This window comes from Geotrypetes seraphini, chromosome 4 (assembly GCF_902459505.1).
Source record: "Geotrypetes seraphini chromosome 4, aGeoSer1.1, whole genome shotgun sequence".
In the NCBI taxonomy this organism is placed as follows: domain Eukaryota; kingdom Metazoa; phylum Chordata; class Amphibia; order Gymnophiona; family Dermophiidae; genus Geotrypetes; species Geotrypetes seraphini.
The window spans coordinates 166,062,616-166,077,773 of NC_047087.1; the positions used below are offsets into that span (position 1 = coordinate 166,062,616).

The 15,158-nt window shown below is 42.6% G+C and overlaps 1 protein-coding gene across 1 annotated transcript in view; it reads right to left on the reverse strand.

Annotated features, from left to right (window-relative positions):
• The window catches only part of CARMIL2 (capping protein regulator and myosin 1 linker 2), a 582,193-nt gene that overhangs the window by 553,553 nt on the left and 13,482 nt on the right, over positions 1 to 15,158 (reverse strand). The window lies entirely within an intron of this gene.

A 15,158-nucleotide genomic window follows, 5' to 3' on the forward strand; every position in this document is an offset into this window, starting at 1 on the left:
TCTAACAGGCACAGCTCAAAAGATATAAAACTTCTAGCAGTGGCAGGAACAGGTTTAAACTGAGCACAGCTTTCTGGTCTATCCCTTTCCTGCCATGCCTCCTCTGACTCCATCTCACTATCTGAGCGGTAGTCAATTGGCATGCCATCTGATCAGCTCTCCTACATCTGGGCTCAGTGTGTTTTCTCTCTATTTCTGGGACAAAACCCGGGACGGATTCGGGTTTGTTATAGACAAAACCCGAAATGGACTTGGGTTTGTCACAGAACTCATTTAGGAAAATGCTGAAAACACAATTATTTATAGATGCATTTCTTTGAGAAATTGATTTTATGGAAGGATTGAATCTGTTTGTTTTGAATTTTATAATATTTTATGTATGAAACTATTTGTAATCCGCTTTGGAATAAAACGGTATATAAATTTTAAAAATAAATAAATAAAAATAAATGATATGGTAGGGGATGCATATTGCTTGTTGAGACGTAGGGTCCCTTTTACACAACTGCAGTCGGGAGTCCCAGCATGGGAAATGCGATGCAGCCCATAGGAACTGAATGGGCTGCATTGCATTTGCTGCAACTTTGTAAAAAGGGCTCATAGTGAGGTACAGCTATGTGAAAGGGAAACTAGCTTATTTTCTTGCATTTCTCAAAGTGCCATAATTCTGTCCTTTGGCATTTCTATAACATCACCATACCTGGGAACTTCAGAGATTTACTCCCCTGCAAATTAGTGGGAGACGGTGGAGGGAGAAGCAGTTCACTCAGTAGCAGAGAACCATCACTTCTATGGTGATTGACAGCACTATTATATATATCAGAAAGTGGTTATACACTTTTTCCTCTCTTAAATATTTATCCTTCCCTACCACTGCCCTCATCCCTTCTTATCCTCCCTTCCTCAATGCAGCTTTTTTAAATCACAGTCAAAATACACTACAAGCAAACTTCATGAACCACAGTAGGAAGAGGAGGAGGTCTTTGAGTCTCATAGACTGAGGGGAAGGAGGAGGAAGAAAGCAGGAACCTTCTTAGAGGCCGGGTGGGGGTTGGGGCTTCTTTAAAGTTAAAATAATGTGGGTCCTAGCTGATATTCAGTGCTGGCACCCACATAGCTAAGCGGGCAGAATTAGGACAGCCACAAGAGATTTAAAAAGGCAGCAGCATGGACCAGTGACTGAGGCATCCCACAAGATTCCCCATTGTCGCCCTTGCTCTTCAACGTCTACCTTGCTTCCCTAGAACAACTCAGCAGTCTAAACATTTCCCTTTACAGCTAAGCTGACAACATTACAATCGTCCTCCTTGTCACATGCCTGACGCCCACATAAATACACAGAATAGACACCATCCTGTCTACAATAGAAAATTGGATGACCCACTTCAAATTAAAACTGAACACTGAGAAAACAAAATTCTTCTTAGCCACAGCCACCAACTCCTCAATAAACTCCATAACCCTAAGATGAACCAACTTCCCCATTTCATCCACAATCAGAATCCTGCACGTGCATCCAGACAGACAATTGTCCATGTCTGCCCAAGTCAACCATGTCAAACGCAAAGGATTCAACATACTCTGGAAACTCAAATCCATCAAAAAATACTTTGACCAGGCACCTTTCATACTCCTAGTCCAAACACTAGTCCTAAGCATCCTAGATTACTGCAACATCATCTACCTAGCAGGACTCTTCAAACACTTCCAGAAACTAAGCTTCATCCAAAATACCACACATTGAGGCTCATATTCAACCTGAAAAAAATTCAACCACATCACACCTTTGTACCAAAAACTTAATTGTCTGAAAATTGAGAGCCAAGTACTTTTAAAATTTGGATGTTTCTTCTACAAAGCTCTGTACAGTGTACTGCCCAACTAACTCACCAACCAGTTTACATTTACCAGACCTGGATGATCCACTCGACCTCAATCATTCTTCACCTTCCCCTCAATCAAAGGATGCACCCAAAAGAGATTCATCAATAGACTCCTACCCTTACCAAGCAGCCTCCAAAGACCCTTATTGGAACCAACTGGTTAGAACATCAACCTCTTACATGCACTTCAGAGAGCTACTAAAAATGCTCCTCTTCTCCACACAGGACGACCCACCTTACATTCTCCATGAAAAGACTCCCAACCCATTGACACTCTATTCCACATTATTGCTCTAAGACTATGAACATCCTTACCTATTTATGTATCTCCCTCCTTATAAAATCTTGCTTAAATTCCCTCTATGTGATCTATACAATTTGCAGTCCTTCCTCCATTGTTGCAGCTCAGTCATTTTTCCTGTAAGCCACATCGATCTGAAAGGCTTTCACGGTATATAAATAAAGATTTATGTTATGTTATGTTAAATAGCTTTGAATATCAGCTGGAAAGTTTTTATTCTTCTGTCCATCGGCCTGTGTATAAGACTGCTATCAAACCCTGAGGCAGACTTGAGGTATTAATTTAACAGAGAGAGATAAGGATTCCTGACTGCTCATCCTACTTTCCCTTTGCTCTGTAGCATAGTTCTCAAAACTGTTTGAAAGAAGTGGAGCCGCCAGAATTTCCCTAAGTCCCTTCAGTATCCTCAAATGTATACCATCTGGTCCCATTGTTTTGTCCACCTTTATTTTAGCTAGCTCATCATGAACACAACCCTCTGAAAATCAATCAGGGTCTACTACACCTCCATCCCTATTTGCATTTGCCTTCTGTTGTCCCGCTCCCAGCACTTCAGCTGAGAACACAGAACAGAAATATTTGTTAAGCAATTCAGTCTTATCTTTATCAGCTTCTACATATTTCTCCCCTTCACCTTTGAGTCGCACAATACTTTTTTCTTCCATTTGCATTTTTGCTTTCCTGACTACTTGACCAGTCTCTCTTAACCTTTCCAGATATTTTAGCCTGCTTCCTCTTTCTGCTATCTTTTGTAGTTTATGAAAGCTAACTTCTTTTTCCTTACTTTTCAGCTACTATTCTTGAGAACCTAAGCGGCCTTCTTTTCCTCTTACTTTTACTTACTTTCCTTACAAAATAATTTGTTGTCCTTACAATAGCTCCTATCAGTTTTGCCCACTTCTTTCCTACTTCTTCCAGTTGTTCCCATCCTGACAATAATTTTTGGACATAATCCCCCATCCAAAAAAAATCAACATCTGGCATTTTAAAATCACCTATTAGTAATACTTACCCTTCTTCAGCTATATTTTGAATGTCTACTATTAAATCTCTGTCCATTTCTTACATCTGTGAAGGAGGCCTATATATCACACCAATGTAAATATATTTAAAATTCCCTCTTTCCAAATTGATCCACAGTGCCTCTTCCTTGCCCTGTAGATCCTGCAATTGTGTAGCTTTTATATAATCAACATATAACACTATTCCCCCTCCTTTTTTGAACAGATTATAACTAAATCCCAGTCATGGTTCTCCATGAACCATGTCTTTATAATCGCCACTATGTCCAACTCATCTTCTTCCATCACAGCTTCTAGATCCAGAATCTTGTTTCCCATATTCAAGCATTAGTATATACTGCTTTCCAGACATTGCCCTCTTTTCCCATCCGTGTAGAGGTATTCATTGATTTACATACCTGAAGGCTTATACTCACCCGGGGGCTTTGATCACCCTGCCCCATCACTTCTAGTTTAAATCCTGTTTAGTAGATTAGCCAGCCTGCTGCTAAAGTCACTTTTCCCCTTCCCGGAAGCCAAAACACTCTTGACAACACCATCCACGTAGCCATGCATTCATCTCCAGAATTCGAGCTTCTCTGCCCTGGCCTATACCCTCGACAGGGAGGATGGATGAGAATACCACTTGCGCACCTGACTGCTTCACCTTCTTTCCTAGAGCCACAAACTCACTTTTGATACGTTTGCTCCTGGCAGTATCATTAGTGCCAATGTGGATGAACAGCATCAGATAAAAGTCATCAGGCTAGATGAATTTCAGCATCTTGGATTTTGGCACCAGGCAGACAGCATACCTCCCGGGACATCATGTCTGGGCTGCAGATGGACGCTTCTATACCCCTTAGAAGGGAATTGCCATCCATCACTACCTTACACCACCTAGTGGTCATGGATCCAATAATTTTTGAGATTTCAAGCTTTGGTCCTACTTCTCCCTGGGATGCTCTCATCTCCTCTACTTCTAGGGCTGCATACAGGTTTTTCAGTTCAAGGGTGGGTAGAGTCACAGTACCAATCTTGCAGGGTTCTGTAATCTGAGTCCAGCTGTCTTCCCTCAACACAGCCTCTTTTTCCCCACTGCTGGAAATTTTTGACGCCTCATGAACCATTTCATCGATATACCTCTCATTCTCACAGATGCTTCCCAGTCTTGCCACCTTCTCTCTCAGTTACTTTACTTCCTTCATGAGGGATTCAAGTTGAAGACAGCTTGCACATGGAACACTCCCTCTGCTTGGGTAACATTTTCTGTTTGCCCAGAGATAGAAGCTGTAACCTGAGCAGCAGCTTTGGTGACATGATGTTTCCCAGCCAAACTGTGATTGCAGAAGTACTTATATCTGGAAGAAAAAGAAATAGCAGAAAAATCCTACCAAAGAAATGCCCTGTTCCTGGTTGGCTGAAGAGCCTATAAATCATGAAGATCTGCTTTGGGATGGATGGGAGGGAATTAACACAGAGACTTTCCTCAACAGCTATTTGTGCCCTAATCTGATCTTATACCCTGAAATGCAATCTAAAATATTGATTTAGACTAAAACACTTTTTTGTATAAAACCCTAACAGAGACTCTAAAGACTACACTATTGTCTAACTGATTTTGCTGAGTTAAAAAAGAGAACTACAATGAAATAAGCTACTGAAACCCACATTTGAATGCCAGCAGGCATTCCAATGGATGTTTCTTCTCCTTAGGAGAGTAGATTCTCCCTCAGTATCTCTTCAGGTGTGAGGAAAGGATGAGTTTCCAGATCTGGTGAGAGGGTTCGGGGGTTAGGTGCTTCTGGTTTTTGGAGATTGTCCTTAAGATCAGCTGGGGGAATGTGGAGGGTAATTTAAGAGTAGTATAAGAGTTTCAAGTTTTATTAAAATTTAATGTATCGCAATATCATTAATTCAAAGCGATTTACAATTAAAACAGGGTCTTAATTATTAACTAAAACCAACACATGACGTACCAATACATAAGGGAAGTAGGGAGAACTACAATAAGTATAGTAAAGGATACATAAAAGGAAAATACAAACAGAGGGTAAGAAATTTTATAAGTATTGATAAAAATATAATAGAAAATTAAGAACTTTTTTTAAAAAAAATTTCAATTTCTCAGAGCCTAAGACAGAGGACAAGTGAGTTTAAGCAACGAATGGGATCAATAGAGACTCCGATAATTAGGTCTCAAAAGCATCCTTGTACAACCAGCATTTTAACAGTCCTTTAAATTTACTAAATGATGGTAAGGAATTCCATATTCTGGGCGCTGTAACTGCAAAGATCGTATCTTATCTTGTATTTATTATACTAAGTGGTGGAATTACTAGAAGGTTTTTGTCCTCTGATCTCAAACTTCTAGTAGGAATATATGGAATAATGTACCTTTCTAAAAATGATGGAGCTTTAGTTGTTAATATATTGAATGTTAATATTGCTAATTTGTAGGAGATTCTATGAACAATTTGAAGCCAATGAGCTTCTTTAGGAAGAGGCGTCACATGATCACATTTTTTCTTATCTACTATAATAAAACGCTAAGTGCGCATGCGCACTCCTACCTGCGTGTTCCATGATCGGTATGTCCGTGGCAGGCAGGAATGCGCATGCGTGCTTAGCATGTGGCATTTTCTGCATGGCGATTTCCCCAGCGACGGCTGTTTTCCATGCGGCGGTTACCACTGATGAAAAAGAATACTGCGGCGGAGGAGGGTTTCAGCTTACAAAAGGAGCCTATAGCGAGCCCTGCCCCAACTGTCTCTGAAAGCAAGGGACACTTCGCAGATAAGAGGGGAGGAAGCCGAAGAAGTCAGCTGTTTGCCTGGCATCTTTCCCTTGCTGGCGTGTAGCATCGTCAAAGGCACCGACATTGAAGAAAATGTATTCGCAGCCCTAGCAACTGCCGTGTGAGGAGCACACGAGGCAAGCAAAACTAACTGCCGATTAAGAAGGTTGTTTTTTTGTTTTTTTTACAGCAGTTTGCTGGGCAGGAAAAAATACTTGCGGTTTATTTTGGGTGAAGGGTGTATGCTGGGGAAGCTGTGAACTATCGTGCATTGATTTAGGTAAAGGGCAGGGGTGGGTGTGCTGGGGAAGGGGCCCAGGGAGCAATCTTGCTTTCCATTGGGGGGAAGGGGTGTGATTTGTTAGGGGAGAAGAAACGATCTTGCTTTCCTTTAGGGAGAGGGGTGTGATTTCTTGGGTACAAGAAATGAACTTGCTTTGCTTTAGGGGGAGGGGTGTGATTGGTTGGGGACAGGTAGCATCATCTTGGGCAGGGGAAGCAGGGAAGGGAGAAGGAGTACTACTGGACAGGGGGGAGTTAAAAGTAAGGGAGAAAGGCTACTGCTGGACAGAGCGAGCAGGGAAGGGGTGCTGCTGGACAAGGGGGAGAGACAGAAAGAAAGAAAGACAGACAGACAGACGGGGCCAGGGAGAAAGAAAGAAAGAAAGAAATGCCTAAGTCTACACATCTATTCTAGCACCCATTAATATAACGGGCTAAAAAACTAGTTTGTTATAATCTTAATTGGTGTTTTGAATTAGTTGTGTAAAGTGATGCATGTCAGTACTTTACACAACTTGGAGAGACCTCCCAGGAAAGGGACTTGGGAGTTCTGATCGACAAGTTGATGAAGCCGTCCACACAATGTGCGGCGGCAGCAAAAAGGGCAAACAGAATGCTAGGAATGATAAAGAAGGGGATCATGAATAGATCAGAGAAGGTTATCATGCCGCTATACCGGGCCACGGTACGCCCTCACCTGGAGTACTGCGTCCAGCACTGGTCGCCGTACATGAAGAAGGACACGGTACTACTCGAAAGGGTCCAGAGTAGAGCGACTAAGATGGTTAAGGGGCTGGAGGAGCTGCCGTATAGTGAAAAATTAGAGAAACTGGGCCTCTTCTCCCTCGAACAGAGGAGATTGAGAGGGGACATGATCGAAACATTCAAGGTACTGAAGGGGATAGACTTAGTAGATAAGGACAGGTTGTTCACCCTCTCCAAGGTAGGGAGAACAAGAGGACACTCTCTAAAGTTGAAAGGGGATAGATTCCGTACAAACATGAGGAAGTTCTTCTTCACCCAGAGAGTGGTAGAAAGCTGGAACGCTCTTCCAGAGGCTGTAATAGGGGAAAACACCCTCCAAGGATTCAAGACAAACTTAGACAAGTTTCTGCTGAACAAGAACATGCGCTGGTAGGGCTAGTCTCAGTTAGGGTGCTGGTCTTAGACTAGAGGGCCGCCGCGTGAGTGGACTGCTGGGCATGATGGACCACTGGTCTGACTCAGCAGTGGCAATTCTTATGTTCTTATTATGTTCTTGTAATCGACGGATTTCTTTAAGAGCTTCTCCTTTATAGAGCGAGTTACAGTAGTCTAACTTTGAAATGATCAGCGAATGTACAAGGATATTCAGTGATGATGGGTGGGCTGTAGGGAGGGTGGGTGGCCAGAGGCAGACAGTAGTTCACAGATTGCTTTGAAAACTATCTTTAATGCTGAGCCTCTACAATCTCTGAAGGTTAGGCACTAGGTCAGCATTCCTCCCCTCATGGGTCACTTGTGGAGTCTGATCTCTAAGAAAGTCCTCAGATATTGTTTTAGGATATACAGTATACCTCTTCCCAAGCATATGTTAACAAAATTTGTCAGTAAAGAAGAAATGGGGAAGAAACTATGCACATCAACCTGAGAAAATATATTTTGAATTATAATAATTGGTTGTATTCAATAAACTCTGCTTTATATCAGGTTGATGTGCACAGTTCCTTCCCCACTTCTTCTTTGATGTATATTTTCCATGGTGTTGTTTGCCTTGTTTTTGATTTGTAACAAAATTTGTCAGCCATCGTAGAAATCCTGGAGGAACGTGCTCTAGCATATTGGCTGGGCAGATATCCAAACAACATAATTTTTTTGACAGTTTCCTCAACAAATCTAAAATATCTTAAGAGGTAACAGGGGAGAATTTATTCCAATTTCTGTCAGCTAGAAACTCTTCATCTTTACTGATGTTTACAGGTTCTATCTTGACACTGTCAACCAAGGAGTGTGTAAATGTATCTCTAACTATCCTGATCTTTTCCTGAAAGTAGTTTGCCAGATTGGTTTCATCAGGTTCGTGTAAGGTGGTAATGGATGTTATATCTTTGGTAAATGTTAAAGGTGTGAAAATCTTAAAAAGGCTCTTGGAAGAGTTCCCTGAATGTACTATCAAGTTATCCTTCTTTTTTAGCTTTTGTTATGGCCAGCTTGTATTGTTTTATTTTCCTTCTACAGGTAATCTAGTGCTCCTGTGTTTGGTGTTAACTCCTGTCTTTCTAGCCTTCTTGTTTTGATTCTTAAGGATATTGGCAATTCAGAAAACCAAGGGTTATTTTTCTGTTTTCATTTTACACAACTGGTTGCAGCAACCTTATCTAACACTGATGTTGTAAGGTCATGCCAGGAGGTTAAGGCTGTATGTACTTCTTTGTCTATTAAGCTTAGGCAGTGGATCTGCAACCAATTCTTTCTTCTGGCTTCTCAAGTGGTCTATTTCCAATGAACAGTGCAGTTAACTCTTATAGCAACTATCTAAATATGCATGAGATCTATGTGCATGCACTGCTTTCAATGCATATTCATTGGGGAAATCCTGAAAACCCGACTGGATTGCGGCCCTTAAGGAGGGACTTTGAGATCCCTGGTTTAGGACAATTCTCATTCAATGTTGGATATGAATGGTGAGGGCACTCTCCTTGTTAGTATTACTTATTTGATCTTGCAGTTTTCCTGTGGATTCTGATGGCATAGATTAGTGGTAATAGAAGGGATAGTAACCCTTTTGGGAGGATTAAGCAGAGTTCTAGATTCAGGTCCTCCTTGGTCTGTTGAACCCCATCTGCGAGGCAGTGCAACTCCTGTACTTGTGCTATCGGCAATGCGAGATTTCTGTTCTAAAGTTTGCATGAAGCACCGCTCCAGGATTTCTTCTTGGTTCTGCATTTGGTCTGCTAACCATTTTAGCCTGGCTTTGGATGCCATAATGCGGGGTTAGGACCCGATGTGGATACTACTTTGCACAATGCTAGGCAGTTTCATAAATCCCATTTCTGATACAAATTGTCGTTGTTTGCCCACTCAGGCGTAGTCTTGGAAATTTATTATATCACAACTGGTAGGTTAGGTCCTTGGCCATGCTTTGGCCACACAAGGTAGGTTAGGCTTACTAGGGGTTAGGCAGGAGTCAGCATGCATCCTCCCCTCCCCCCCGAAGGGTAGTCTAGAAAGTCCTTGTTGCCATGAACTCCCTTCTAGGTTCCTTCAGCCTGGAGGTCTTGAGAAGAGATTCTTCTTAATATCAGGCTGAAACTATAGATCTTTCCCCGCAGTATCTCTAGTATGCAAATGAGTTGGCATCAGTTTTTTTAAGGGCTTTGTTCCTTCTTTCTTAGACCCACGCCAACTTCTGGTGGTGCTTGCTCAGCAAGGCATTCCTCTTCAAGCTCCTGATCTCTGGTGACACTAACCTAGGCTGTTTTCCAGGGTCCACAATAGGAAGTTCTAAAGATATATTAATCTCCAAGATTTGGGAAGGCATCCCTATCCCCATACAGAAAGCCTTAAGTAACAAAAAGACATATCTGATGCCCTCGATGCTGTAAAATCCAAAGAGACGAAACAGTTGAGGCAGAGCACTTGTACTTGACCCTGGGGCTAATAGCAAAAAGCTTAAAAAAAACAACTACTGAAAAAACATCACATACCCCAGGCAAATCAGCTGCAATTGGCATATTGTAAGACTTTGAATGTAAACTGTAACCCTTTCTGAGCTCTTTGGGGAGGACGGGATATAAATCTAAATAAATAAATAAATATAGAGGGAGGGAGGGAAAGCCACACTGCAGAGACACCAGTTCCTTCCCTGAAACTGATTGCTGAAAGGTACTTGTCTAGTGATTTCCTGTTCTAGATTTGCACTTACAATGTTCCACACTTACTGCACTTCTTTCCTTCTTCATGATGCATCACTATTAAGGCTTACAAACAAAATTCCAGCAGAGAAATAATTCACAAGTGTCAACAGTAACAACAATATTTCCAAGTTTATTTTGTATTTGATATACCGCCCATCGACACAGCCATCTGAGCGATTCACAATCTAATCAGATACTCTGAATATTTTCCCTATATGTCCTGGCAGACTCGCAATCTGACCATGGTACCTGGGACAATGGAGGGTTATTTCCACACAAGGCTAACTTCCTTTTCTCCAGCTGCAGTCAATGCTAACAAGCTTCACATATAAATTATCTGTTGAACTGTATAATTAGTTTGGGTTCTCAAGGAAGTCCAGTACAAGGAACTATGAGGTACAAATTATTAATTTCTCAAAAGAAAGAGGAGATTTGGGAGAAGGGGGAGGAACCTGGAACCTCCAGGTGTGTTATCCCAAACAAGAGACAGAAAAATTCTGTACTTTTTAAAAAATGTCTTTCAGTTTGCCCTCTCCCTTAATTTTAAATTCACTGAGGCCCAGATTCTTAAAAGTTTAACGCTGTCACTAAACTGTTTTCCAACGGTTTAGCCTGCACGCATTTTAGCAGCGGATTATCAAAACGACTTACTCTGCTTTTAGTGAGGTTTCTAGCAGTCTCCGACACTGACATGCAAATGGACTCTTCAAAATAAAAACGAGCACTCCGGTGGATTCTTTAAAATTGCTGAGCCATTCTCCAAGAGCGGTGTCGGCTTTTGGTGACAAAAATCAGCAACTGGTACAGGGGTGCCGCTACAGTGATAGCACTGTTTAAAACCCCGGCATAGCAGTGTCAGAGACTGCTCAAAAAAACTGTTTTGAGAGGCGACTCCCTCCCCCCAGCAGCAGAAGAGATGCTCATTCTCTCCCGCTGCCACACAACACCCCCCTGCAGTGAGTTATGCCCATTCTCTCCCGCTGCCACACAACATCCATCCCTATAGCAGGAGAGATGCCCACTTTCCCGCTGCCAAGTGAAACCCCCCTGCAGTGGGAGAGATGCACACTTTCTCCCTCTGACAAGTGAAACTCCCTAGCAGCAGGAGAGATGACCATTCTCTCCCGCTGTATCACAACACCCCCTCTGCCTCCGACTCCTCTCCCCCATACCTTTAATTAGGATGCACTGGGGAGGGGCCTAGGGCTCTGATTGGCCCAGGTTGTTTAAGGCCCCCTCCTATGGGGGGGGTTTGCTTGTCAGCGGAAGAGAGTGGGCATCTCTCCCGCTGCGAGGGGGGGGGGGTTCGCTTGTCAGCGGGAGAGAGTGGGCATCTCTCCCTCTGCTGGATGGGTGTTGTGTGGCAGCAGGAGAGAATGTGCATCTCTCCCACTATTTTTTTTTTCCACTTGACAGTGGGAGAGAGTGGGCACTTCTCCCGCTGCCAACCAACACCTGCCAACCTGCAGCGGGAGAGATTGAACATCTCTCCTGCTGTTGTGTTCTGTTTCTTTTTGTTGTTAGTTGTGTTTGCATTTTTTCTGCGCATGTGCCCATCGCTATCACCAGCCCTCCGAACCATAACATTCTAGACTTTGATTTGTTTAGTTTGAGGAAGTTTCTCATCATCCAGTCACTTAAGTCATTGATAGTATTCTTCAAATGATGTAGGGCACAGTTCTTCAACCGCCGGTCCGCGGACCGGTGTCGGTCCGCAGAAAATTTCTGCCGGTCCGCACAGGGCCGGCGAGATCAAATCGGCAGTTAAATTTCCTGCCGACTGCGGTTCCTCCCGACTAATGTTCCTCCCAGCCTCAGGCGATCAAGACAGGCTGCCAACGTCGGGGCCTTCCCTCTCTGAGTCTCGCCTGTTCGGAAACAGGAAGTTGAAACAAAATAGGCGGGACTCAGAGAGTGAAGGTCCCGACGTCAGCAGCGTGTCTTGATCACCACCCCTGCCGAGTTGCTGAAGAGGGCCGCGGGGAAGTTGCGATTAGACCGGAGAGAGCTGCAGATTCAGGTGCAGGTGGAGGGAGATGGTCAGCGTGTGCGAACAAGATCCTGGGGAGCCTTCACAGTGGCTGTCTCCCCTCCCACCAGCTCTCCAATTTGCCAGGGAAGTGATTTACCGGCAACTTCCTGCAGACAAGTACCGAGAGCTGCTGGAAGGGGAGGAAGCCACTGTAGGAGACTGGGAAGGTCTGGAAAAGGGAGAGCTGTTACTGGACTTGAAGGGAGTTAGGAGAGATGCTGCTGGGAGGGGAGGAGGGAAAGGTATGGGAAGAGAGTTAATGTTGGATAGAGGGAGGAGGGAAGGGAGAAGAAGGAGAGATGCTGCTGGGAGGGGAGGAGGGAAAGGGATGGGAAGAGAGTTAATGTTGGATAGAGGGAGGAGGGAAGGGAGAAGAAGGAGAGATGCTGCTGGGAGGGAGAAGGGAAAGGGATGGGAAGAGTTAATGTTGGATAGAGGGAGGAGGGAAGGGAGAAGGAAAAAAAGGAAGGAGGGTAGGGAGAAAGAAAAAAGGAAGGAAACAGCTGGCAGGGAGATTACAGGAGGGGAAGGGGATCAGGGTGGAATGGAGAGATCAGATGAGAGAAAGGGGAGAGAGAGGAATGAGAAAGTAGAGAGACATTGTTGCTGGAAAGGGGGTCAGCAGAGAAATGAGAGAGGGATAAAGATGCTAGATCTGGTGTAGGAGAGATAAAAATGAAGACGGCAGTGAAGCTGGAATGAATGATGTAAAAAGGAGAGAGGAGGATGGACAAGGAAGAGGGACATAGAAAGAAGTCAGATATATATGGAATGGGGAGAGGGCAGACATTGGATGGAACGGGCAGATGCTGGAAGGAAAAGAGTGAAAAGAAGATGAAAGCAGAAACCAGAGACAACAAAAGGTAGAAAAAATAATTTTATTTCTATTTTGTCATTAGAATATATCAGATTTGAATTATATATCCTGCTAGAGACATAACTGGGGACTGCAGTATTCTGTTAGCATGATATTTCTATGTAGCATTCTATAATAACTTGGCTTGTTCAGTTTTCTTGATAGTAGAGGGGATATATGTGAAGGGTAGGGGAGACAGGGGTTTTGTTGGTCCGTGCTCTGTATATTTGTATTTATAAAATCACAATTGTTCAGAATATTGTTTCTTTTTATACTTTAATAAAATACGTTCAATATAAAATCATAATTGCGGCTTGTGCAGATGGGATCAGATGGTTTGCGGGGACCGAGCTCGCGGAGATGGGGCGTAAACGGGATTTTTAAATTTTAGTCCTAGTAGTTTGCCGGTCCACAAAATAATTCTTTTATTTCTGCCAGTCCACGGGTGTAAAAAGGTTGAAGAACACTGATGTAGGGTATTATTCCAAGTTTCCAAATTTATTTACTCTTTGATATACCGTTTATCAAAAGCATACCTAAACAGTTTACAATTGTCAAAATAAAATAAAAACATAAAAGGATAAAATGGAAAAATGGGAAAAGGTGAGAGCTTAAATACAATGAGAAAATAAAATCTTAAAAGGGAGGGAAGAAATGGAGGGGCTTTAGCAACTAGGGTAGGGGTCGCTTCAAAAGAAGCGTTTCAATTCGGTATTGCTGACTGCATAGAAGCTGTTAGGGCTCTAAGTGAATGAAATCAAAGTGAGTAGGCCTCCTTAAAGAGGAATGTTTTTAGTTTACAATTGAATTTTTCAAGAGATGTTTCTTGTCTAAGATCTGACGGAAGGGTGTTCCATAATGTGGGGGCAGTGACTGAGAAAATGGTTTTGCGGATAGAATCAAGAAATAGTTCACGAATAGAGGGGACAGAAAAATAAATTTTGAGTAGTGGAATGCAGATTCCGGGTAGGGGCATATGGAATGAGAAGTTTGTCGATTGAATGATTCTTTGGCTGTACAAAGAATGAAGATATCAACTGCATAGGATAGGATGTGGTCTTGGGTCGAAGGCAGATGTTAAACAGTGCAGGTGATAGGGGAGAGCCTTGTGGAACACCACAGCTGGCTTCCATTGCAGGAATTTCTTGTCATCCTTCCAAACTTCCTATGTTCTATTTTTTAAGAATTGAGAGAACCATTGTAATACCAAACCATGTATTCCAAGTTCATTTAATTTGAGAAGAGGGAGTGGTCCAGTATATCGAAACCAGTCAAATTGCATTAGTATGGATTGCTTGCCTTTCAAAGTGCAGGAATTTGGCAGACAGCCGTTGGCACACTGTGTGGACTCCTACCATTGCCAAGAGCAGAGAGCTACTATTGGCTGTTTTTTTTGTTTTGTTTTTTCCAGCCTAAGAATAGTAAAAAGGGAAAAGCAGAGATCAGTGTGTGTGAGAAGAAGTGAGCAGCCTGTCTCTCTGTTTAAATTTTGTGGAAGCCGGCAGAGAATTTCTCTAAGCAGCTGTCTACCTCTATACATATAGCTCTGGGGATCAGTGTCCCAGAATCATGAATATACAGTAAAACCTTGGATTGCAAGTAACTTGGTTTGCAAGTGTTTTGCAAGACAAGCAAATCATTTTATTAAATTTTAACTTGATATACAAGCAATGTCTTGCAATACAAATACATACAGCATACATACAACTGAGCCGATGGTTCTTCTCTCTCTATCACTGCAAGAGTGTGGTGACTGTTCTAAATGAGCGAGGTCTTGCAATACAAGTATGTATAGTATTTTGTATTCAAGTTTTTTGGGTTGTGGAACGAATTGTCTGAGTTTCCATTATTTCTTATGGAGAAATTTGCTTTGATTAAACGAGTGTTTTGGATTACAAGCATATTTTCGGAACGAATTATGCTCGTAAACCAAGGTTTTACTGTACTGGTATAGGAGAATTTCTATTTGTCATATTCATTCTCTTTTTACCTGATAGTGTCTTCTGGCCTGCCTCCTATATACATAACTGGCCACAGGGTACCATATGAGGCCGTGGGTTACATTCATTTCTATTGTTCTTTAAAATATTCTTTCAGAGACACCCATAGC